This window comes from Diceros bicornis, chromosome 18 (genome assembly GCF_020826845.1).
Source record: "Diceros bicornis minor isolate mBicDic1 chromosome 18, mDicBic1.mat.cur, whole genome shotgun sequence".
In the NCBI taxonomy this organism is placed as follows: domain Eukaryota; kingdom Metazoa; phylum Chordata; class Mammalia; order Perissodactyla; family Rhinocerotidae; genus Diceros; species Diceros bicornis.
Window position 1 is genome coordinate 50,114,514 of NC_080757.1, and position 27,220 is coordinate 50,141,733.

The following is a 27,220-nucleotide window of genomic DNA, read 5'->3' on the forward strand; positions in this document are numbered from 1 at the left end:
CCTATTAAATGGGTGGTATTCGGATTGAAGGGGAGATGTGGAGGGCACTGCTGGATTGGGGACAATATGAGCACCATGGGAGGTAGGCCAGGGATGGGTATATTTGGGGATTAGAGAGGAAGGCTGAATAAATGTATGGTTGAATAAAAAGATGGAGGCCTTCTGATTGGCAGGCAAGGCAAATAGCATGATGTCATCTGGCTAGGTAAAGGTGATTGTGGGGGTTAGGTGGAATTATGGGGGGCAGGGTTTGGGTGTTCCTATACATCCATATTTCTCAGACTGTGATACCACACCCCTGAGGTCTGTGATGGGATGAACAGTAAAACAAACATGGCCAATCTTCTGGGAATGTCAAATTTTCTCAACAGTAAATAGTTTTAAAAACTACTTTTATATTAAAATAAGCATAGACATATTATGGGGAAGAAAATGAGATACTCTAAGATAAAACCCTAATTTTCAAAGAAAATTTCACTTGGTCACCTCAGACTTCATCTCCAAGAGTCAGGACCCTCCAGAGTAGAAGGTGTTTTTACTCTGCACTGCCCCTAGTGGAGGAGTTTGGTAAGTGCTGAATACCAAGCTGGGTCACTGATCTGAAGCAATGTAGATCCGAGTAGGTCAGCTGTCACTCACCTTACCCTTGTGTGGATAGAGTAAAATAATCTGGCTGGCCTTTTGGGGGAGTTTCCTGTCCTGGATGAAAATCAGTTGTCTTGAGGAAGAGGCTCAGTTTTATAAACTGATGTGAAGCAGATTTTGGCCCTCTCTGGGCCCCTGGTAGCCTCTGGGCACCCCTACTTTTGGAGACCCTTACCTCCTATCATGTCAAACATATTAAAATCCACCCCACATTCAATGTTTATTTTTTTCTATAATTTTTAAAAGTTTTTCTTTTATCATTTTGAATTCTGTTAAGAATAAATTATCTAGGAAATAACTGTCAACACTCACTCATTGTTTTGTAAACATTTAATTATATATTAATTCATTTTGATTTTGGAGTTTTCATTTTCGAGCCCATACATTTTCTTTGTTCAGGTCTTGGAGCGTTTTAAAAGCTTTTGTGTGTCCACAGTGCTCATGGATAAAGGACCCTGACCCCTATCTTAGTTGGTGGGAGCTGCCAGAACAAAATACCACAGACTGGGTGGCTTAAACAACAGACGCTTATTTTCTCACAGTTCTGGAGGCTGGAAGTTGGAGAACAGGCGTCGGCAGGTTTGGTTTCTCCTGCGGGCCCTCTCCTTGGCTTGCAGACAGCCGCCTTCTTTCTTGCTGTTTCCACACATGTCCTTTTCTTCATGTGCACGCATCCCTGGTGTCTCTTCCTCTTCGTATAAGGACACCAGCCCTATTGGATTAGGGACCACCCTATGACCTCATTTAACCTTAATTCCCTCCTAAAGGCTGTATGTCCCAGTACAGTCACACTGGGGGTTAGGAGTTCAACATGTGAATCCTGGGGGGACAAAATTCAGTCCGTAATACTTGCTCACCCACAATCTTTCCTGCTAATCACCAGTATGGTTCACTCCACAAGACTTTTCTCTAGACAGGCCAAGGAGTTAGGCGAGGGCAGTGGTGGGACTGCAAGGCATCTGTACACAGCTGGGACTTCATATCTGAGCACATTTCCGTCCACCTACAGAATTTGATTAGACTTGTCTCTGTCAGGCAGGGCTACCTACTGTCATCTTTTCTTTGATAAGCTTCTCTGGGGGCTAAGATAAGTATCTGCCAGCAGTATATGTATATTAGTCTGCTCTGGCTGCCATAACAAAATACTACAGACTGTGTGGCTTAAACAACAGATATTTATTTTTCACAGTTCTGGAGGCTGGGAAGTCCAAGATCAAGGTGCTGACAGATTTGGTTCTTGGTGAGGGCCCTCTTCCTAGCTTGCAGAAGGCTGCCTCTCACTGCGTCCTCACGTGGAGAGAGAGGAAGCTCTGGTGTCTCTTCTTACAAGAGCACTAATCCCATCATGGGGGCCCCACCCTCATGACCTCATCTAAACCTAATTGCCTCCCAAAGGCCTCACCTCCAAAATTCAGAAATAGGTGAAGATATTTCTCCCTAAAAAGGTAGTTTGGTTTTCAGACAGTGAGCTACTCTTCACCAGTTAAAAGAGAGAGTTTCTAGTTACTTTTTTGAACTCCGTGGCAGAGCACTTCCTTAACCAAGGGAGAGGAAAATGAAGCAGAGAGATGTTGACAAAGAAACCGATAATTGTCTGTGAAACACCCATTATATTTTCTCTACCTGTACAAGTAATTCACAAACTGGAAAAGAAAGTCATGGAAACAAAGAAGGAGCCTGTCATTATCTTTTACATTTATGATGGTAATTTCCCTAATTGTTCAAGAACCTGAGAAGAGGCAGCGACAAATGCTGGTTCTATTAGGCCTTTGAGCTGTCAGGGACAGTTTACCCTGGTAATCTGGGAACCTAGGTCCCAGCTACTTCTTGCCTCGACTCTTCCTGGCTGGTGTACCACACAGCACTTGCCAGATCATCTCAGCTCCATCTTCTTAGTGCAATAGTCACTCTGCGAAACACTACACAGAGGGATTTATTGGGTTTCAATATTTCAGCATCAAATTAGACTTTTTATTGGGCACACGCTGACCCCATGACTCAGCCTTTCAAGAGCTGGATTTCGGATCCTTAGGAGCCATGTTTCAATGACTGGCTTTCTATCTTGTTGATGTCTGGTGCAGGTTTCCCGAGCCTTTGGGGATCAGGTTCTTGCATTTGATGTTGCATATTTACTCTGCACCCCTTTGAATTTCCACCACCACTTTCTTTCTGGATGTTTGAACTCATTGCCTCTTTGATCTTCTGCCAGTTGCCTTCCCACCCAGGACTCTGCTTGGATAGGTTCAGACACTTGAAGTTTTGCCATCTTACCAAGACCAGGTCCTTAAATTTCCACTGACTTTCTAACCATGTGTCTGTTTCATTAATCTTGTTCCTTGTGTTCTGTTCCCCTTGGTGTCTAGGACCCTGTGCTGTCCTTGGACCTAATTTGATGGAACCTATATCCTGCCTATGCTTTCTCCTTCTGTTTGTTCTCTGGTCTTAGCTCTTCCTTCCAGATTCTTATCCCCATGATCATTCCTAGAGAAATAGCTCCATTGGCTCTATACCTGTGCATTTGCTTAATCTGATGCTTCCTGGGACAACCATTTCTTCCTCTCTTTCAGCCTGTCACTTCATATTTTATGTTACTCAAGCCTTGCTTCTGAAAATAGCCAACTGGAAAGAAAGACTTGGTGGAGCCGAATTCCAAACCGCAACACTCAACATCACGATTGAGAGCAAGGACATGCATACCACGTAGAGGAGATACAAACAGCAGGTCTGGACCAAAGAAGCAACTGTGAAGGAAGCCAAGACTATTGGGGAATGAGCTCAGGCTGGAAGAGATCTGAAAGAGCATTTAACCCAACCTCCTGTTCCCCTCATAACATTCCTAGCAAGGAGTTGCCTATTTTCCTTGACTAGCTCCAACAAAGGGGATGCACCGTTCCCAGAGCAGCTCAATCAACCAGACCTGCTCTGTTAGAAAGCACTTTCCGATACTGAGCCAAAATCTTTCTAGAGCTTCCATCAAGGAGTCTTGACTTTATAGCCCGGAGTCACGCAGAACAAATTCTTTTCTTACATTATAGCCTTTTAAATATTTGAAGATGGCTGTCATATGACCTCAGCATGTTCCCATCTTCAGGTTAAGTTTCTGCATTCCCTCCCCCACCCTTCACAGGCCACAGGTGTGAATCCATTTGTGATCTTGGTTATGCTTACACATTTCCCTCTTGTTTCTGACATCCAGAATGAAATGCAGTACCCCAACGTGGACTGCCTGGTGCAGAGGAGAACAGGATAATTTCCACTCCTATTCTAGATGTTTTATTTCTATTAATGCAGCCAAAGAATGAATAATTTGGGGGGAACCACATCACATATGTCTGGGAAAATATGAGAGATTTTTGTGGTTGGTGGAATTCTATAATTGGCCTCAAGATTCTGTGCCCTCATCCCTAGAACCTGTGAATATGATGAACTACTGCTCCCATGATTCTGTTATGTAGCACGGCTCAGGCGACCTGAGATGGGGAGATTAACTAGCTGCGCCTGATTTAATCATATGACCCTTAGAAGTGGACAGTTTTCTCTGGCTGGTAGCAGAAGGAAAGTCAGAAAGATTCAAAGCATTATAAGGATTTGAGGTACCACTGCTGGCTTTGAAGACGGAGGGTGCCACGTGCAAAGATCAGATTGCTGCCAAAAGTTGCTGAGAGTGGCTCCTGCCTGACAGCCAGCAAGGAAATGGGGACCTCTGTTCTACAACTACAAGGAACTGAATTCTATCAATAACAGAAGGGAGCTTGAAAGTGGACCCCTGAGTTCCAAGGAGAATGCAGCCCTGCCAGCTGACACATTGATTTCAGTCTTGTGAGACCGTAGCAGAGAATGAGTCACACCAAGCCAGACTTCTGACCTATAGGACACACTGGTTGCTGTTTTACATCTCTAAGTTTGTGGTAATTTGTTACACAGTAGTAAAAAACTAACACAGATTCTGGGGGTCCGGCCCAGTGGAGTAGTGGTTAAGTTTGAGTGCTCTGCTTCGGGGGCCCAGGGTTCGCAGGTTCTGATCTTGGCCATGGACCTATGCACCACTTATCAAGTCATGCTGTGGCAGGTGTCCCACATATAAAGTAGAAGAAGATAAGCATGGATGTTAGCCCAGGGCCAACCTTCCTCAGCAAAAAGAAGAGGGTTGGCAATGGATGTTAGCTCAGGGCTAATCTTCCTCACCAAAAAAAAAAAAAAAAAAAAAAACAAAAACAAACACCAAACAAACCAATACAGATTCTGTTTATAGAGAGGCTAAAAAGCTAAAATGCTCTTATGTTAAGCATAGGTTTTTATTTATTTAAAAAATTTACCTTAAGTAATATTTTTCCTTAAATCTAGAAAACTAGTCATATAAGTTTTAGAGTTTTATTTTCTCATTAAAGAGTTTAATCAGCTTTAGGATGGTACTAATATTTCTGAGTTCTCCAGGGTCACTCAGCAGATCAAAAAGCTGTAGAACTATCATGATGAGAGGGACCATGAATTTCAATGCCTAAAGAAACCAGGCAGGCAGCATAAATGAACGAAGAATTCAGACTAAAGGCAATAAGGGTGGTGGAGGGTGTGTGGAACTGGAGAGTACACTCTCCATCTAACGGGGGATGGACAGCTGCTAGGAAGTTTCAGCTAACAGTAGTCATGTCCTGTCATTGCTCGTTCATTCATTCATTCATTCATCAGACATTTGTTGACTGCTAGACACTGATCTATATTCTGAAGCAAGGGCTGTGTAAAAATAAAGTCTTTGTGCTTGTGAAACTTACATTTTCCTGGGAAATCATTTATTCTGAGTTTTCAAGAGAAGCTAAAAATCCAGATTTTGATCAGAATGTGTAATCTCCTTTTTAAAACAGGTTGACTTAAATTTAAAAATATCCTGTGTGGGCTAAGTATATATCCAAAGGAAATGAAACTGAGATCTTGAAGAGATATCTGCACTCCCATGTTCACTGCAGCGTTATTCACATAGCCAAGAAACAGAAACAGCCTAAATGTCTGTCAAAGGATAAACGGATGAAGAAAATATGGTATATATACACAACGGAATATTATTCAGCTTTAAAAAAGAAGGAAATCCTGCCATTTGCAACAAGCTGAATGAACCTGGAGGACATTATGCTAAGTGAAATAAGACAGACATAGAAAGACAAATACTGCAAGATCTCACTTATATGTGGAATCTAAAATAGTTAAACTCACACAAGCAGAGTAGAATGGTGGTTGTCAGGGGCTGGAGAGAGGGGAAATGGGGAGATGTCAGTCAAAGGATAGAAACTGTCAGTTATGCAGGATGAATATGTTCTGGAGATCTAATATATAGTAATGTCAGTATAGTTGATACTGTATCGCATACCTAAAATCTGCTAAGAGAGTAGATCTTAAGTGTTCCTACTACACACACACACACACACACACACACACACACACACACACAAATGGTAACTATGTGAGGTGATGGCTAAATTAATTAGCTTGATTATGGTGATTATTGCCCAGTGTATATGTGTATCAAAATATTAGTTGTACATCTTAAGTATATACAGCTTTTATTTGTCAATTATACCCCAATAAAGCTGGAAAAACAACATCAACAACAACAAAGTAGCAGCCAGTTTGTGTTCTGAGCTCGATGCATTAAAGCAAATGCAGCCATGATGGGGGTCAGTGTAGGGTAATATTAAGATACCCCACACCTAGCTCTGGGGAAGTACTTGCACAGAGGTGACATGGCAAGGGAACACTATTATTTGAGGACTTTGGTCTCCAAGAGCAGCAGAGAGAAAGGTGGCTGGGACTTTTCTCCCAAGAGAAAGCCCTCGGCAGCCCTCCAGCTTGGGGTGGGGGAAGATTTGAACTACTGGTATAATTATTTAAAGTGACACATGTTAAATTGCTTCAGATCTAGCATTTTATGAAAACCAAGGGAAAGGGCAAATTGTTGACCAGGTCTGTAGGCCTCCCGCCAGCTTTTCCTTTTAACGTTTATTTTTATTTTAAAAAATAGTCGAGCCAGGCTTTAGCTCCCAGGGCTACTTTAAGGCTAAAGCTATGAACTCTCTTGGCAGTCTGGTGGAAAGACTGCAAAGTCCTAAGCTAAGTTAGTCCCTCTGCACTAGAGGAGTACAGAAAATAAGTGAGGAGAAAGGGAAACAATTATTCTGGCTGTGCTGGGTTTTGGGAGGAGGGGTGGGGACGAGGTGGAGTTTTCTCAAGGGGAGCTGATAGCTGATGGAGTCCAGCTATCACAACAGGTGGGGATACAGTACCTAAATCAAAAAACAAATGTGGCAGGGGGCCAGCCCAGTGGCATAGTGGTTGGATTCGTGCACTCTGTTTTGGCGGCCCAGGGTTTGCAGGTTTGGATCCCAGGCATGGACCTGCTCACTGCTTATGAAGCCATGCTGTGGCAGCATCCCACATATAAAGTGGAGGAGGATGGACACAGATGTTAGCCCAGGGCCAATCTTCCTCAGCAAAAAGAGGAGGATTGGCAACAGATGTTAGCTCAGAGCTAATCATCCTCACCAAAAACAAAAAAAAAACAAAACCCAAATGTGGCAGTTCAGTACACTCCCCTTCAGTGACCTGGGTTTGGTTCCTGGGCGTGGCCCTACACCACTCGTCTGTCAGTGGTCATGCTGTGGTGGCGACCCACATACAAAAAGAGGAAGATTGACAGTGGATGTTAGTTCAGGGTGAACCTTCCTCAGCAAAAAACAACAACAACTCAAATGTGGCAAATTGAGTGTAACTTCTGGATGAGGACAAATTGCTCTTTGAAACCTTCACATTTTCTGTTTGGTGGGGACACATGGCTCTCTGGTTTGCTATTCTGCCTTTGCCAGAGCCAGCGTTACAACTTGAGGAGAAGGTGAGGAGAGGGAAGAAAGGGTGTCACGGTATCCTTCTTGTGAGGTTTTTTTTTTTGATGGTTAAGGTAGAGCTGTCAAGAGTAGTTTGTTTCTTGTCAGAAACTTTGCTTGTGTGCCCTTTGTTCCTGGGGAACAACCAGCGAGGGTTTGCTGGAGCAGGCTTGGACAAGTAGCTTGATGTTGGCCATGGTCGGGGGAATTTACACCATGGAAATTGGCAAATGGTACAAATCAGGGCTTTTTTTTTCCCCAAAGAGGAGAGCTGGTTTTGCAACACACCACTGGCCTGTGCTCTGATTATGGTTGTGTGCTTGCAAATAAAAAAATGGTGAACACAGAGAGAATTTACCTGCTTTTTACCCTGTTTGTTATACTTAAGCGAAAAAAAGAAAGTAGACTCGTAGAAAAGCAGCTCAATATGGCAACAGTAAATATCATTACATTTTATATAAATAAATAAATAAATACACACATACAGAGAGAGAGCGCTACGCACAATACCAGCCAAGATGATGCTGGTTTTTAAGCTAGTCTTACTTTTAAAGGAAGAGAAAAAGTAGATCTCACAAAAATAAAGCACAAAGTATTGATGAGTGTTGCTTACATCAAAAAACATAAAACCTCTGTTACGAATCTCGTGACCTTGAGGGGAGGAGTAAAAACCACATCGCTCTTTACCCTGCAATACTGGGGTTTTCCTAGGAAATCGTTTCCTGAAAGGAACAGCACCTCTTTTAGAAGAAAAGCAAAGCATATTAACATGTTTAATTTTATTTACTTTTGAATAGGAAATATTTACATGATTCCAAATTTTAAATCTCAAAATTCTTCTTACCCTCTTCAGAGGCAACTAATGTTGCCAGTTTTTTTTTCATTGTCTTTTTCCACCTTTATTTTTTTAGGTATGGTAATATAAAATATACACCATCCTGAAACTTGCTTTATACTCTTGCCAAAAGTTTTTGGCGATGTTTCCAATTCAGCACATAGAATGTGCCTTATCCTTTTTTAAGGCTGTGTGGTATTCCAGTATATGAAAGTCACAGAATTAATCTAATCTCCCCTAAAAATCTAGGTTGTTTGAAATCTTTTGTTATGCTAAGCAATGTTGTGACGTTTAACCTGTACACATGATGTTTCCCATGGGCGGAAGTATATATGTATAATAAATTCCTAGAAGTAATGTTATTGATGACTCAAAGGGTAGGAATATTCGTAATTGTTATAGATATTGGCAAACTGCCCTCTCGCCCCCCCCGCACTGATGAGACTATTTTCACGAAGCTTTGCCAACAGTGTTATTACACTTTTTAATCTTTGTCAATCTAATAGGTGAAAAACGGTATTTCAATGTATTTTAAATTTGCATCTCTGTCTTGTTATGAGTGAAACTGAGCATCTTTTCATGAGCTCAAGAGTCACTTCCTTTGCCCATGTTTGTACAGAGTTGTTAGTCTTTTTCTTATTGATTTCATACATTTAGAAAATTAGCTTTTTTTCTCTGATGTGATTTGCAAATATTTTTCCCATAATATTTCATTCATCTTTTGACTTTACTTATGGGTGATTTTTTTTCATGCAAAAATGTTCATTTTTATAAGATTGAAACGATCAGTCCTCTTAGTCATGGCTCTGACTTCTATGTATACTTAGAAAGCCCAGTCTCACTTTGAAATTATAAGGCTTCCAAACCAAACCATGGTTTCCTCTAACATTTTGTGGTTTTATTTTTTCCATTTAAATATCTGAAAGTCTAGAATTTACTTAGTACAAGGTGTTCGGTATGAATGCACCTTTTTTTTTCCTCCCCAGATGGCTAGCCAGTTCTCTAAAAATCATCTATTAAACGATCCATTTTTTTAATCTCACTGATTTGGAATGTCATCTTTATTGTACAATGAATTTCCATTTATATTTGGGTCTATTTCTGGGCTATCCATTCTGTTGCTTATTCTGTTTAGCCATACTCCATAGGGTAGTGTTTGAACTTTTTTAGCTTTATAAAACACTCTGACAGCTGGTAGGGCTAATTCCTCTTTATTGCTCTTATAAGAGTTTTCTTATATAGTCCAACTTGTGTAGTTATCTACATGAATTTTACGATTACAAAAATCCTTTTAAAATTGAAACCTTAAAAAGTTTTAAACAGGCTTATCAAGTAGCTATATTTTAATGCTCGCTTGCATTATTGATGACAGTGTAATTGGCACATCTTTCTAGAGGGCAATTTTCCATTTCGAAATTTATAATGAGTTTACCCTTTGACTCAGCAATTTCATTTCTTCAATTTATCCTATAGAATTATTTGCACAACTATGCAAGAAAATACATTCAAAGATATTCACTATACTGCAGTGGTGTTCATAATTATAAAAATGGAGAAAACACAAATATCTCTGATAGAGGTATTTAACAGACGGCTCTATATCTAGTGACATAGAAGAATATCTAATTTCAGAACAGTGTATAGAGTGGATCTGATTTTTTTTGTTAAAAATATCATATACATATACATATATAGACGTAAACACACAAACACATCTTTGTTGTGTATGAAAAGAACATACACCAAACTCTCATGATGGTCAGCCTTGAGGGTGATGAACAACTTTCACTTTTTACTTTATGTATTTCTGTAATTTTGCAGTTCAATTAAACAGCTAACACAGAAAGTTGCCTTTGCAAATCTCTCCCTTACTCCTCCGTTTGTCTCTCCATCTGACATCTCTCTCCATCACTTTTTTTCAGCCTTGCATCTTCTTGTTATTTGAATCGTCTCTCCCTGACCTGGCACACAAGCTTTCCTTGTACTTGGGTGGACTGTGACCCACAATTTTGGATCAGAACACACCATCCCCTTGGCCCCAGTGATTAATTCAGGCACCTGCAAATGACCCAAGCCATACCAATCTGAGGATTTCTAAAGACTTTTCAGAGGCTATCAGAGAAGAGCTATTCTCCTTTTCTGGGATTCTCAGCTATAAGGAGACTGTGATGAGGAGCTGCTGGTGGCCAGAAAGCCTGCCTAATGTTGCCACCGCTGAGCAAGACAGAACTGAAAGAGGAGAGACAGAGCCAGTGGGTGCGAGGTTGCCCAGTGACATCGTTTGAGTACCTGGATGCAGCCATCATGCTTGGACTTGGCAGTCATCTGAGTGGAACAGGCCCCTTCCTCTGGCTGGTTTCGGTTGGGTTTCCATCGCTTCCCTTTGAAAGATGTGAGTCCTGCTCCTGATGTGTCCCACACTTGCCCTGGTTTTGGGAGAGGATGTCAGCTCCCACTTTACATAGCCCACACACACCATGGTGGGACAGAGCCCGGCAACCTCATCTGCCCCATGGGTTCCAAGCAGGACTCTGAAATTTGTTTCCCATGTCCACAATTACTAGGGACTTTTTTTCTTCATAAACAAACAAAACCACTCCCCTAATCTCATTTTATATGTGAGGCAACATGATAGGTGCCTTTCTCAATAATCTTCATTATCACTCAATGCCTAATTAAACTCTTGTTTTATTTCCAATTAGAGTTATTTTTAATTTCTAAATCACCCTAAATACTTTTTCTTGGCATGCTTCCAAACTTCAGTCCATTGTAATAGAGTCTTCACCAAGAACTCCTTCAAGGACCATCTCAAAAGCCTCCATCCCCAGCAGGAACATTTCTTTGACTCTCCCAAATAAGGAATAAACAGCACAAAAGCAAAACATGAGGCGTGTTTTGGGTGACACTGATGACAATGACAAAGTTCTACCCCGCTGGAATGAGGTGATCAGAACACAGACATTAATAAGCACATGAATTGAGCAAGAATTAATCAGGAGTGCAATAGGAGAGAAGGACACAGAATTGGTGTCATAAAGACCTGGTTCTGCCTCTTACCAGCAGAATGACCTTGAGGATTGGGCCAGGAGCCATTGCCACACACACAATATCTCACGTGAGCCTACAACCATCCCATGAGATACACAGTCTTATCCCCAACTTGCGAATGAGAAGACTGAGGACTGGCCTTAAAAAAGAGTAGGTTAAGCCCTCTGGGCCTCAGTTTACCTATTGTGGAAAATGGGGCTACTGTCATCTATCTCATTGTATGTCATAAGAATTAAGTGTAGCAATATCCAACCATAGAGCAGGCATCTAAGAATGGTTGCTATTTTTCATTATTATTATTATTACTGTTTATAAAGACTAGAGACCAAATGGATAATAAGTTTTCAAAAACACAGTTGTAGTGGGTGACTAGAAACAACCAGCTTTGCAAGCCAGAGCAAAATCCCTTGGAATATGCCGTAAGCAAGGGAACGACATCTATGTCATACTGTTGCATTAGACACCACCATTTGCATGCCTTGGCATGTCTGCACGGTCAAGGATCATCCAAGGAACCTCAGAATCCCGCTGTAGCTTGTCTGCAGTCTCTCGGTGTGCAAACTAAGCAGTAGTCAGTGATAGTCAAGTCATTAGAGAGAAATGTTGTCTTCCATCCTTTGAATGTTCAAGCACATCCGGCCTTGGAACACGGGAGGGGGCATCTGCTGGCATGGGGAGGGGTGGGAAGCCTGGAGGAGGGGCACCTCAGCTGCCCCTGGTGGGCTAAGTGGGGGCCTGGATCCTCTTCCTGGGATGTGGGGAGCTGAAAGCATCTGGAGGGTGCCAACCCGTGCCCTGGTCCCTTCTAGGATCCTGAGGGCAGAGCCACTGGGGAGTGGTATTAACTAGCCAGGTGCTGCAAATGCACCTGACAAGGATGGGAGACACTGTGACTCAGAGGGTTCAGGGAGGGTTTGGAAGGTTCTCAGAGGCTTGGGCGGGTCCCCATGCTCCTAGTCACTGACCACATGGCTTCAGGTCTGAAAAACCTCCTCAGTGCCTAAATGTCCTTGTCTAGAGGAACTAGAAGGAATAGGATCAACCTATGATGACCATAGATGCCTCTATTATATTTACAGGTTCCTTGTGGGCTGAGAGCAGGCCCTTTTGGAATAATTTTGGCAGCAGACCACACAAATATACACATGACAATACTCTCTGCTGGCCGGTGAAGTGGAGAAGTGGGGCAGTATCAGAAGGGGAAGTCGAGGCCTCCATTTGCTCTCCTCCCAAACTAAGGAGCAAGTGTTCATTCCTAAGGTTACCCAGCTGCAAAGAGCAGACATCTTTGACACCTCTCCCCTCCAACTAATTTCTTAATCCTGTAGTTTCAGCTCCACAACCTCTTAACTTTTCCTTTTCTTCCTGCTGCCTGTGCCAACTCAACAGGCACACCTCTTACCCGGGGCCTGGAATATCCTCTTAACTGATATTCACACCTCAGTCTCTCCCCCTCCAGGCCCCCATCACTGCCAAATGAACTATAAAGCACAGCTCCACAAGGCACAGTCTCCCTCCTGCAAGATCCTCCCCTAGGTCCTTGCTGCCCATGAAATCTAGTCCAAACTCCTAATTCTAGCAGTCCCAATATAGCCTCTTGCACTCTTTTTCCCCCGTTATCCTCCTACCTAAGCTCTATGTTTAATGCTGCGGGACGTTCCTCCCCGCCTCAAGCTGTTTCTTCACTTGGAATGCCTTCTTCCCCATTTTCATCTCCAGAGATCCTTCCAGCCTTCAGGGCCAAACTCCCATGGAACTTCCTCTTTGAAGCTTTTCCAGTCCGACACCCGGATATGATCTTTCTCTCTCACTCCCGCAAATGTTCATACAACTCCCATTTCTTCTATTTCTCTTGCCATTTCTGCGTCATAGCTGATGTAGGCACATTTCACATTCCTTCTAACAGGTCGAGGACGGGGCAACGACTCGTTCATCTCTGCACCCTTTCCAAAACATAACACAGCCCCTTGCACACAAAAGGTCCTTACACTGATTACTGAGAGAAGTTGGAAGCTCCCAACTGGTGCCAACATACGCTATGGTTTGGGTATACTTTTGGTATTAGTGGGCTACAGAATATTTCAAGGATTCGATGGTTTGTAATTCAAGATGAATCTGGTCTTTCTCAGATCACTTCCCTCCAAGTTGTCTACAAAGAAAACTTTCTAAATAAGGGAACTCCATGGGAGTGAGGTGACAGTACAGGAGGGTCAGAGAGGGTCAATAGCCAAAGGGTTAGTGAGGATTGGACATCTCTCTATGAGTCTGAAGATCACTGGATCATCCCAACCAGGGTTTGGCATAGGTATAAGGAATATCTCTCTACATGTTTAGTTGCATTACACCAAACTAACTTCCAAATAATTTAATGCGAAATCATTTTGAAAGTCCTAGAGCAAACACATTTCTTTTGGTGGATGGTTTTAAATGCTGATTCTCTAGAAGAAAAGAAAAACTTTCAATGTCCTCAGACACAAAAATAAATGGGCAGCAGGGAAGATGTTTCTCTGGTCTTTTGAATTTTAAGGGACTCTCTTGGTTTTGCTCCTACATCTCTGGCAGCTTGGTCTCTGTCTCCTTTCCAGCCTTCCTCCATCCACCATAAAATGCTGGAATTCCTAAAGCTCTGTTCTGGCTCTCTCCATTTGTCCCTCTAGCCTCACTTCTGACGTGATTGCATCCACACCCACAGCTTCAATTACCACTTGTATGTAGAGGACTCACAAATGTGTACGTCCAGCCCCTTGAGCTGTAGATGCATATGGCCAGCTGCTTATTTCTATAAAGGATGAGATAGCAAATATTTTAGCCCTTGTGAGCCACAAGGTCTCTGTCTCAACTACTCAGCTCTCCCACTGTAGCATGAAAGGGGCCTTAGACAATACGTAAATTAATGGATGAAGCTGTGTTCCAATGCAATTTTATTTACAAGAACAGGTGATTGTGGGCCAGATTTTGTCTGTAGGCCATAGTTTGCCAAGCCCTGTGTTAAAAGCATCTACATTCAACATGTTTCAAATCAAACTCATGCTCTTCCCTCCAAACCTGGGCCTCAGCGGTGGTTTCTGCTCACTGAAGGCCGCCTGTCTTAGGTCAGGTTCTCCCTGGAGCTGACGCTGGGCTTTGGGCTTAGGAGCAGGTAATTGATCATGAAAGTGCTCCCTGGAGAAACGGGGGAGAAAGTGAGAGAAGCAGGACGTGGCGAGGAGGCAGTGTGATTCCAGGTGAAGGCCCAGACTTGGTCTGATCCTTTGGGGAGCTCTGGAACTTGTTACACCTAAAAGTTCATCCTGCATTGAGGGGCAAAGGAGCTGAGCTTTTGAACTCTTGCTCTGGTCAGTCACTGGCTACGATTTTTCCCGGGGAAAGAGATTTTGGGGGCATGTATTAGCTTACTAAGGCTGCCATAACAAATGAGCACAAACGTGGTGGCTTAAAACAACAGAAATTTATTCTCCCATACTTCTGGAGGCCAGAAGTCCAAAACCAAGGTATTGGTAGGACTTCACTTCCTCTGAAGGCTCTAGGGGAGAATCCATTCCTTGTTTCTTTCAGCTTTTGGTGGCTCCAGGCATTCCTCGGCTTGTGGCTCCATCACTCCAACCTTTGCCTCTGTGGTCACATGTCTGCCTTCTCCTCTTCTACCTAAGGACACTCGTGACACACTTAGGGCCCACCTGGATAATACAGGATTATCTCCTCATCTCAAGATCCTTAACTTGATCACATCTGCAAAGATCCTTATTCCAAATAAGGTCACCCTTGAGGTTCCAAAGATTTGACATGGGTATCTTTTCGGGGGGGGGGGTCATTTTTCTATCTAATGCAAAGAGTAAAAAAAACTCCCAGGTACTTCTGGCTTTTCCTAAGGGTGAGGTCAGTGTCTCAGCCGCTAGCAGCAAAACATACAGAAGCTGGAGGATGGGTGCAGAGCTGGGGAGAGAAGCAACACTGTTGATATATACCACTATCCACCTGGTTGAGTGAGCTAGAACCCCAGGTGTCATCCTAGAAATTTCTCTCTCCCTCCTCATGGTGTCTACTCTATCACCAAATCATGTAGATGTTACCTCTTAAATAGCTTTTGAATCTGCCCACCCCTCTCAACTCTGCCACCATCCCCCTAGTCTAAGTCACTTGGACTTTTTCCATAGCCTCCTAACTGGATACTTCATTCTGACTCCCTTTAATCATTTTCCCAAACTGAATCCAAAAGGATTGTTTTCCAAAATGCAAATCTAATCTGGTCAGCCTCCTGCCCAGAAGCATTCAATGTTTCTCAATTGCTGTTCAATAAGCTTCTTGAACATCGCTTACAAGGCCTGTACTGGCCAATGCGATAGATACTAGCCACATGTGGCTAGTATAATTAATAAATTTAAATAAACTAACAAAATTAAACATTTGGTTCCTCAGTCACATTTCAACAGCTAAGTAGCCACACACAACTAGTAGCCACCCTTTTGGACAGCACAGAATATTGAACATCGCCAGCACTGTGGAAAGCTCTGTTGGACAGCACTGGTCTAAACTCATGCTCCTCCACTGCACCCATAAGGGTAATGCTCCATCCCACCGCAGGGGCTGGGAACATGCTGCTTCCTCTGTCTGGGGCACTCTTTCATCCCCTCTTTGCCTGCTTAAATTCTTCTCATCTGTCCACCTCACTTCCTTGGAAGCCTGCATTGGCCCCTGGACAGGTCCCATGTGCCTGTTTCTGTCTTCCATTGCACTATGTATTCACCTTCATACAGGTTACACTTACAACTCCACATTTGTATGTGTTTATCCATCCCAAGCACTACAAGGATAGAGTTTTTGTCTGTTTTTGCTTAATACCAGACCCTTAGCGTTTCGCATGTAACAGATACTCAATAAATATTTGTTGAATGAATGAATGTGCCCCTTATCTCACACACAGTGGATGTGCGGCTCTATAAGAACTACCCTCTGCATTCTTCTGGAAAGACAGTTAATGTGAATCAAGGTTTACTCAAGAGAAGTTGATTTGCTTTTTGTATATCCTATGTTTGCTATAATATTAAAATTTCCATAAATCCTACCTATTATCCTTCCTTCTTTCTAACTGCGTCATCTCTTAAATTTCCCAGTTCTCCTGAGTCAGGATGGACTGAACTGATCTTGGGAAATAACTTCTGTCCTTTCTGGTGAAATAACTAGTCTCATTTTGGCATCTGGACAGAAGTTCCCTTCCAAAAGCAATGATGCCAAGCCCTCTCAAGCATAGCTATTTAAATTGCATGCCACAGAATTTATACTTTGCTCAATTCACTGGTATGAGAAAAACTGTTATGAGACATGACATTCTCTCTGCTTTAAAAGCTCACACTGAGGTCCCCTGGAGAGGAATTTGGTGATAATCCATTAATTATTTTCTAATTGCTTGAACCCCTGCTCATTTCCTGGAGTTGTTCATTCCTGAGCAATTCTAGGAGGCACTGTACCAGATGGAGTGGTATGATGGGGCTCCCCCCTGCTCCGTCACCTGGGTTAGGTTGGATGATCTGTGGAGGTTCATGGAGCCCTGGCCATCTGCACTCAAGATCCTGAACAGTGGGAGGGAGGTGGGAATGGGGCCATCAGGCACTCAGACAAAATCCTCTCTGTTGGGAACTCAGTTCAGTGGTCATTATGCCACAGCACCAGAAGAGAGAGCAACAGTGAAAGATTTCAGAGTCACGTGGTTTCTTCGCAAACAACCTCTAAGTTCCTTGAGGGCAAAGACCTGCCTTAGATTTCTTTTGCATCCTCTTCAGTATTTGGCAAAGTGCTCTGCACACAGTAAATGCTCGATAAGCAACTTATTCTTAGATGCCTGAATGAGTTTCCTGCTGCAAAAACTCCATCAGACTCCAAAAAAAAATAAAACAAAAAATCTCTTGAACATGAGAATTGTACTAGAATCCTATCTCTGTTAGAAAGGAACTCATAAGGTTGGTCTTACTCATTTTGTGAATTTCCAAAAACATTACAGCGAGCCGGTAGCGGACTTTGCTTTCGATTGAAATCTGTGCATCTGTTTGATTCATATGTCTATTTCAGTATTCTCCTCCTTGACATTGGCCTTAGAAGGAACATTTTCTCAGAGTTGTTTTTATCATGGTGGTGATGAGTTTGGAAAAATCCTCTCCTTTGTATTGTTCTATTTCTCCTGTGACCAAGAAGGATTCAGGTTTAGTGGGACCTGATGCTTAAACAATTTGGGGGACCATTTTTAAGAAAAGGAGTACAACATTATGAATACAAAGTTAGGCATGAGAAAGACTATTTATTTAGAGTGAGAAAAGATACCAACAAATTACTAGTCCTTGAAGATTTAGATCCCTTTCCTCTGATATTTCATACTTACGTAGAACTATGTCTCGATTGCGACCTGGCCCCCACGCCCAGCTAGCTTTCTTCCTCAGTGTACAGCTCCCAGCACCCACAGGGGACGTCAGGGACCCTGGGCTGAAGCTTCGTGGGCTTCACGGTAAATCTGCCTCTGACAGGCAATTGTGCAATTCACAACCCAGAAATACTCATTTAGCGCCCAGTATGTCACTTGCAGGCGCATTATTTTAGGGAAGTCAGGGGTTTTATCTAATGGACCTTCTTGATTCTCTGAGCCAGTACGTGAGTATGAGAACGTCAGAACAACAGCATTGAGCGGAAGGGACTGAGGCCAGGAAGGGCGTGGACTTTTGGAAACGGTTTTTCTGTTCACCATCCGAATGGACTTTATTTCTGAGATCCAGGCATTAAGTTCCTGCTGGCTGCATGTGCTCACCACAGAATTATGTAGAACGACCAACACTCCCCCGAAGGCACCTTCAGCAGACTGGTTGCCTCACATCAAAATCCTGCGGTTCATCATAAACAAGCCACAGAATGCTGACTGATGTCTCCCCACCACTCCTTCCCATGGGTTCAAATCTTTTCTATTTCATCCCTTTCTGTTCCTCTGCGTCCTCATCTGTTTATCTCTGGGCCCTTGAGGCCAAGGGAAGTTGGACGCCCCCTAAGGAATCTCCTTTCCCACACCTAGGAGCTGTCACTGGGGGAAGTGACAACTAATAGGTTGGAGAGAGATTACTCCTTCTCTATCGCATCCCAAATTCTGAAACTTGGCTGCATACTGAATCCTTTAAATGGATCCAGCTGGCCAATGAACCAAGCTCTGATATTAACACGAAAGCCCAGCGACAGGCAGCAACTAGGTGGTCAGCCGGATCCACATTTGTGCTGCTGCCCCGTTCCCGCCTGGCTCTCTCGACCCCCCTCCTCACACCTGTCTCCGGTGCTCTTTGCTTTCCCCTCCACGCTCCCTCACACATATAATAACGGTCAACATTATGGAGCTCTTGCTCTGTGTCGGCACCTCTCCTGAAGCACTTCACACGCATCGGCTCATTACTCGTCACGACAACCCAATGAGCCAGGTCCACTGCTAGCCTTATTTTACAGAGGAGGAGACTGACACGAGTTAGGAAACTGTCTTGAGCTAGGCCACCTGGCTGGTGAGTGGCAGTAGCAGAGCAGTGATTTGAATCTGGCCAATTGGCTTCTGAGGTCAAGCTGTTCACCACCACTCTCTATGCCTTTCACGCGATGGTCCATTCAGCCCCCTCGGGCTCCTCACACTGAGGCTCTGAGCAGAGGCTCCTCCCCAGGGAGAGAGATCTATAGGCCCATAAATGCAGCCAGGAGCCTCAATCCAGATAGGGAGATCATCACGTAGACACCTTTCAGACACTTGGTGGAGGGTATCACAGAAGACGTTAGCTCTGTGTGTAGTTGGGGACTTGGGGATAAAGTGACTTGTTTAACTGACACATAAATCTGAGATAAAATAGAAACCTTAAGTCCTGACCCGAAATGTGATTTTTTTTCATGGTTTTATCAAAGTGGCTAGACTTGCTCATTTGCTTAGATCTTGTCAATTTTGGATGGTCTAAAAGAATGAGCTATGGCAAGCCAGGAGGGACATTCCAGGAGCTAGGACTATGACCTCAGTGAGAAACCTGTGTCTCTACCTTCACAGCAACTTTAGACCCAACATCCAGGATGTGAATAGGCCACCACGGAGAAGAATACAAGAACTATCCCTTGTCTAAGAGATCCCCAGAGTCAAGTCAGGGAACTGGCAGACACCTTGTAGCTGGGCCAAGTTTCCCAGATTCCAGTCCTGGTCATAGAGCTAAGCACCAAAATGCTAACAAACACCACTGGCTTCACACAAATAAATTTGGGAAGAGCTGCAAACTGTAGCCCCTCTGGGAGAGTCACAGTTACATAAAGACAGTAAAGGCTCTGAGAAGTCCTGCAGTCAGGCCTCCTGTTCAGAAAGCATCTCTTAAACTCTTCCTTTACATAGCAACATGTCGACATCCACTGGATTCAGTGTCGCACACAACAGATTTGGGGAAACATTAAATATTGACAGTGGACTGAGGAGCCCTTCAACCTCATCATGATGTGATGATTCATAAAGCAGGGGTCTCATAGCTGCAGACTATTTTTTTCCCATAGACCAGAGGTTCTCAACAATTTCATCCCTCAGGGGTGGCAATATTTAGAGACATTTTTGAGTCATAGTTGGTGAGAGGAGCGCTAAGGGATGCTGCTGAATATCCTACAATACACAGGAGAGCCCAGCACAGTAGAAAATGATCTGGCCCAAATTGTTAGTGGTGCTGAGACTGAGAAACCCTGGGCCAGAGCCATAGAATCACGGGCAAATAAAGCACTTAATCCTCTGATGATGACCTGGAAATTGCTGTGATGGAGTCTGGACTCTGTGCAATGTAATATTTTCCATGGACAGCATAAAAGCGTCCCTCAGGGCCTCCCACACTCCTAGATCTTGTGCCCAGCAAAAATTAAAAACGTTATTTAATTGTTTAAAAAAACAAGTGTGAGTCAGCAGTCATTTAGCTGTCAGACTTATACCAACCCAACAAGCATATTGATAAAATACTAACACGCGTTACTTGCAAAAAGATGCAATATTGATCCATTTAAATGTCAAAAATTTTGTTCTTTTCATCCTCTAACTGTGCAGTCCTGAGATAAACAAATATATGTTTCACACACACACACACACACACACACACACACTACACACACACACTGTTAGCAGATGACACTGACACTGGATGGCTATGTGTCCTCTCTCTCCTCTACCATTTTCCACAAATGTGGTCAAAAGGCAGTACTCAGAGTTAGGAGCCTTAAAAATCCACACCCTGGGTCCTCTAATAATCAAAGGTTTACCAGAATATTTATTTTTAAAAGTGTTTGAACGTCGCCTTACTGCCTATCACATAGGCAGACAAAATGGACATAGAAGGGACACAAGGACCTGAATGTAGGGGGACCTGAATGTAGGGGGTTGCAGTAGGGGGTTAGGCTGGGGCACGTATTTTCTTGGTTCACAGGCAAATTTCTTGTGGCTCACCTACAGATTAAATCCTTTCAAGTCCTTGGAGCTAGTGCTAATTTGCATGGTATTATTTTTCCATCTGATTTACAAACTGAGAGAATGATTACAGATCTTGGCCTATTTTCCTCTTCAACGTGATCAGTCACCCATGTGATAGGGTAATTTATTAAGATGTTAATGTGTTTTTTGTTCTTGTGGAATTTTACCCACCCCTGTCCTAAGATGGTAGCTGGGCTTTTGTGTTTCCTTGTCTTAGAGGGTGTTTATGATCCAGGACCAATCAGAAGTTTAGACAGGCTCCCCCATTCCTTCTCTGGCTTTTTTTTATTTTCTATTTTTGGAAAGCCTAAACTCAGTGAAGAAATATGCTAGACAGGAGGGTTTGACAGAGAGTAGGAAGTGTGTACAGAAGCACAAACTTTTGGGGAAGCATGCAGATTCTCCAAGATTAGGAAAAGAAAGTTGGCTTGGGGTTGTGTGTCTGGCCTGATCCTGGAGGTGACCCAAGGTGGTGGGAAATGACTGTGGTGTGCCTAGGAAGGAGCATGTCAGGCACCAGGAATACAGCCTCAGCAAATAATCCTGTGCTCGAGCTTGGCACAGAAGCAGCAGTGCCACCCTCCTGCACGAGACCAGTGATGGAACACGGACTAGAGGGTCTCCTCAAATGTTCTGCTACTTAAGACCCTAAGGACATTCCCCTGACCCTACGGGGTTTGGGGAAAGGAGCTCCAGTGATGACTGAGATTGAATTTCCGGCCAATCTAACAGGAAAGGGGACTTCGAGTCCCATTTGATTTGATTTTACAAAAAGAAATCAGTGTTACATTTCTTTCACACGAGTTTGTGGAGGAAAATCAGGTTCTGCTAGAGTAACAATTTAATCCTGAAATCTCAGTGGCTTAACACAACAAAGGCTTCCTTCTCACTCATGCTACTTGCCCGATGATGGTCAGCAGGGATTCTGGTCCACAGAGTGACTCAGGGACCCGGTTTGATGGACACGCCAAGATCCCAGTGCTTGGTCTTCACGGTCGTCAGGACTATAAAAGAGAGGAGCTGGAGGGGTAAGTACTTGCTCTTAAATGCTTTGGCCAGGAAGTAACGGAGGTCACTTCGACTCACGTACCATCTGCTAGAACTAGTCATGTGGCGCCACCTTGCCACAAGGGGGCTGGGACACACAGGGGGAACACATGGATTTTGGTGCCTCTGCCACAGCCTCATACTTAATGTAGAATGCATTTTTTAACTTAATACTATTAATAATTTGCATTCGTGTAGAGTTTATTACAAATTTATTTTTGGGTTCTTTCCATGTATTCCTATTCCAGTCTCTTCAAGTCCTGTGAACAGATCATCCCTCCAATCTACAGAGGAGGAAACTGAGGTCCACAAAGTGAAAGGAACAACATAGTAAATGGAAAAGAGGAACGAACAGCCAGGGTTTCTGACCTGAGCCTTTTCTGCTCTTCTACAGAGGCTACAGAGAAAGTGATGTTTCAACAAAGACTGATTTAAAATATTTGGAACCTCCTTAAAGATCAGGATGGTGGTGCTGGGTTGGGAACGCTAAACCTGTTTATCTGTTTGCTGTTGAGAAACCAGCGACTGTACCAAGATTTCAGTAAGATTTGCCAAATGGGCTGATTTCCCGGCACAAACTCATCCCCTCCTGGTTGAAATACAATCACTTCCTCCTCTCGGAGCTGGTTTCAGGCTATGTCGCAATAGACCACTTGTTTTCACTCCGGGCTAACTGGGTCCCCAACCCCATCCTGACCTCACAGACCCACAGCTCTGGCTCAGCGGTCGAGTAAGACCTATCCAGAGATAATGGTTTCTAAGGTGGACTGGACTCAAATGAGAGGGGACCCGAATGAGAAGGGGCACATCAGGGACCGTCCCAGGTGTGGGAACCACGTGGACCTCTGTCCTCTTGAGCAAAAATCAGATTCAAGGGGAACCAGTGACCCCAAATGGGTCTATAGTCTGAATAATAATAAGGAAAATAGCTAACTCTTACATAACACTTAACACGGCGCCAGGCACTGTTATTTTAACTCATTGAGTCCTCACAGAAACTCCTTAGAAGGTCAGTATTGCTGTTATTACCTCCATTTTAAAGATATGGGAACCAGGTAAAGGCAGCACAAATGACTTCTCCAAGGTCACACTGCCGGGAAGTGGCAGTGTGATTAAACCCAAGCCTGAAATCAGAGTATGGATGAGAGATTCTACTGTATTTTCCATGATTATAAAAGCAAAAATTTTTTGGTGTGAAAATAAAAAACAAGTCTACGGTATATAAGGATGGATGAGTTGGGCTATTTTTAAAGCTTTTGATGCTATTGCCAGCTTGCCCTCCAGAAAGACCACAGCCATCTGTCCTTCCATAGCAGAGTATTGGAAGCAATTCTGCCTTGTCTACCTCTGAGCTTTGATGGCAAGGGGTGGCACTCCGACAGCACTGCCCACTGGGCCTCTTGCACTCAAACCTCATCTCGGATTTGTTTCTAGAACCCGATCTAAGACATGAGGCAAAGTTAAAGCTAATGTCGAATTTCTGCCTTTGAAATCCAGTTTCTTGTGTAACCTGGCCTGTCTGAGCCAGGTTAACCTCATCTGAAGTTAAGGAAAATAACAGTATCTCTCTTACGGGGTTGTTGTGAGGATTAAATGAGATAATATGTGAAGTGGTCAGTACTGTGCCTCACACAGAGTAAGTGCTGATCAAGTGGTAGCTGTCGTCAACGTCACCAACTCACCAGAGGCACGGTTGGAAGGGAAAGGTCTCCAGTGAGCAGAGATCAGTCTGTTTAACCAGCTTAATAAACGCTTTGTGAAAAGAAAAGAAAAGAAAAGAAAAGAGAAAAGAAAAGAAAAGAAAAAAGAAAAGAAAAGGAGCCATTCCTAGAATCTGCAGGATTCTTGTCATTTCAAATCAAGCCACTGAGGAACGTTAGCTGACTTGTTTTCACTCAGAAGTGTGTGTGTGCATGTGCATGTGTGGGGGGCATAATTTCTGAAACAAGTAGACTAATCGCAGTTCTGTGTTTTCTCCCTGTCAGCAAACACTAGGTATTTCATGTCAACGTGATGGTGGAGAGATCAATACCTGTATTTTCTTTCTCTGGAAGCACCAGACATGGCTAATGCAAGCCAGGGCAGTGGCTGGGCTGGAAGCACTGGTGCTTTTCCCTGGCAACCGGGGATGACGAAAGCTGTTTCCTCCTCCTCATCAACCCAAGCAAGCATCAAACATTAGTGAATAAGACTGGCTATGAATGGGTATCCAATAACCCATATGGAACATTAAAGAATAAACAACTAGTGGTCCTTCACCTATTGGTGACTCAATGCTGTATGACCCAGGCACCCTGCTCAGTGCATTACATGTGTGACTCACTCCGCCCTCTTGACACCCCTTGGGGTTGGTATTATGGCCCACCTTACAGACCAGGAAACCGAGGCTGGAGGAAATGAGCCTCAGGTCTCCCAGCACTTACGTGGCAGAACCAGGATTTACACCCAGAACTGCCTAACCACAAAGCCTCTTACGTAGTCTTTTTTTCATTCATTTACCAAACACTTATTAAGCACCTACTAGGTACAAGCAGCATTTTAGAAACTGGGGTTATACTGCCAAAAAAGCCAACAAGCCCCTACCCTTCTATTAGTTTCTTGTGGCAGCCATAACATATGACCACAAACTTGGTGGCTTTACAGAAATTTATTCTCTCACAGTTCCGGAGTCCAAGAGTTTGAAAGGACAGTGTCTATAGAGCTGTGCTCCTTCTGGGGTCTCCAGGGGAGAATGCATTCTTTGCTTCTTCCAGCTTCTGGTGGCTGTCAGTGTTCCTTGGCTTGTGGCCCCATCAGTCTAGTCTCTGCCTTCTTGGTTACATTGTCTCCTTCTCTTCTGTCTGTGTCTAATCTCACTCTGCTTTCCTCTTATTAAGGACATTTGTCATAGGATTTAGGGCCCATCCAGATAATCCAGGATGATCCCTTTATTTCAAGATTCTTAACTTAATTACATCAGCAAAGACTTTTTTTTTTTCCCAAATAAGGTAACAGTGACAGACTCTGGGGATTAGGACGTGGATATATGCATTTAATTAAATACAATCTTTACAAAGCTTAAAATCTAGTGAGGTTATACGCCAATCATATCAATAACCAAGAAGGTGTTAAGTCGTGTTAAGAGCCCTGATGAAAATGATGCAGGAGTTGGTGAAAGAGGGTCTGGGACCCCTTTAGGTTGGTGGAACAGGAGAGACCTCTCTGAGTGGGCAGTCTTGAAAGGAGACCTGAAGGACAAGAAGGAGCCAGCTGATTGTCTCTGGTGGGGTCCAACTGTTCTGGCCCATCTGCTTGTTAATCTATACCTTAATGAGTAAATAATATTTTTGGATGAGTTGGGCACAGCACCCCCTGCCAGAAGAGTGAGGAAGAAGCATTTTCGTACATGCAGATAAAATGGCTGTAATATCACAAATTACAGTAGCCTAAACAGACCACTAGCTCTGTTACTGCCAAAAAGAAAGGCTGCAGATCAATTGCTATAAATCCAAGCTCATCGTTTCTGGCTGACCTCCCCTACCTTTTAATGGATTTGCAGCTAATAACAGAACAGAATGCCACCTCATTCAGTAGTACCTGGGGCGTACATTTTGCGATGAGTTTAACCTGGAGGGGACACTGGTAAGTTACACTGCTCAAATTAGGCATTCAATGGTGGCTTTATTGACAGTTTTTTAATACCCAAGGTGGGCATTTTGTTATAATCTATTTTAGTATTTTTCCAGCCAAATATTTTGCAGCCACACTCCATGGCATAATGGCTCTCAGGTATTGATTACTCATTGGCTCGTCTGTCACAGAAGATTCAAAAGCTGGTCTGAGGAGAACCCAGGCTGACTTTCCAACCTCTGGTTCCCCTCTGAGGTCGGTGGCTGAGTTCCCTCACCTATCCTGTTTGACTCCACGACCTTCATAAAGAGCTTTTTGTTCCTGCCTCCAAGTACAGCTAATTGCCAAGTCTATGTCTGCACTCCAGGCCCTGCCAGGAGTTTGTGGAAATTAACAAAACAAACCTAGACTAAATTAGAGCTGGGAAGGCCTGTAGGGGGAGCTCTCATGCCCTATCATACATAGTCAATTACTCCAAACAGGAAGAGATGTACCCTTAACATCTCCCACAGGAAGTGCAACCACTTTACTACTGAAGGAAGATTTCTCTCCCCTCCTGGCAACAGCCCAGCCACTGAGAAGCTCCGCAGCTCAGCCAATGAGAAGCCGTCACACTCTAAACTGTTACTTTCTTCCAACGGACTTTCCCTTAGAACAACCCCTTCCCACTCCCCTTCTGCTCTATAAAAGCAAGCCCCTTCTTTTGTCTCTTGGGATTTGCCTATGGTTTACCATAGCATGCACATCTTGAACTGTAATTCTTTGCTGATTCTGAATAAACCCATTTTTGCTGCAGAAACAATTGGTTGTCTATTTGTTTAAGGTCAATAAGTTTCATCCTAAAAGCACTGCCACTCAGCATCCATCAGAAGCTCTGCTAAGAAAGCAAGATTGGTGGAGGACTGCCCAAAGGATGTGCCCACTGCCCATTCCTCTGGAACCTCAATGTTTTAAATTCTCTCCTTAGATAAGACAAGCCAGCAGGCCTGAGTGCCAGGACTGGACAGTGTGGGGCCTGTGTAGACATGATTTTATGGACTTGCTCTGGAACACAGTGCCTGCTTATACTGAGGAATGCACTAAGAGCCATCAACAGGGAACTCTTCTAAGGTGCAGGATGCTGGTCTTTACATCACATAGTGTCCTACGAGGTGTAGGAGGTGAGGAGGGGTGCAGGGAATTTCCAGGAATTACTGTGCTCTTCCTGGGCTACTGGCTGGCTTTTACCCTACAGACATGACTGGTGGTTCCCCTGAGCAGAACTAACTCGGGTGGGTAGGTTTTCATGGCAAGTGTTCTGACAAGTTCTTCACTCTTGGCTCCATTGGTCTTGTGTATCCTTATTTTCCCTTTGATCCATTTTTTCTCAACCATTTTACATTTATTTTATAGTGAGATATATCATAATTATCTTTATTATCTCTTTGATAATCTTTTATTATCTTTTATGTAAATTATACAAAGAATCTTTTTAAAAAATAAAATGGTAACTGCATGGCCTTTGTATTCATAATGGGATGTGGCCGTAATGGGCTGCATGGTGGTCCCCCAAAAGATATGTCCATGACCTAAAACCCGGAACCTGTGAACGTGACCTTATTTGGAAAAAGAGTCCGTACAGATGTAACTAAGTTAAAGATCTTGAGATGAGAATATCTTGGATTATCCAGTGAGCCCTAAATC

General features: G+C 43.4%; 1 protein-coding gene across 1 annotated transcript in view; it reads right to left on the minus strand.

The window, feature by feature from the left end:
• Positions 1-27,220, minus strand: part of FAM20A (FAM20A golgi associated secretory pathway pseudokinase) — a 53,401-nt gene that overhangs the window by 13,610 nt on the left and 12,571 nt on the right. The gene's annotated exons all lie outside the window — the stretch shown is intronic.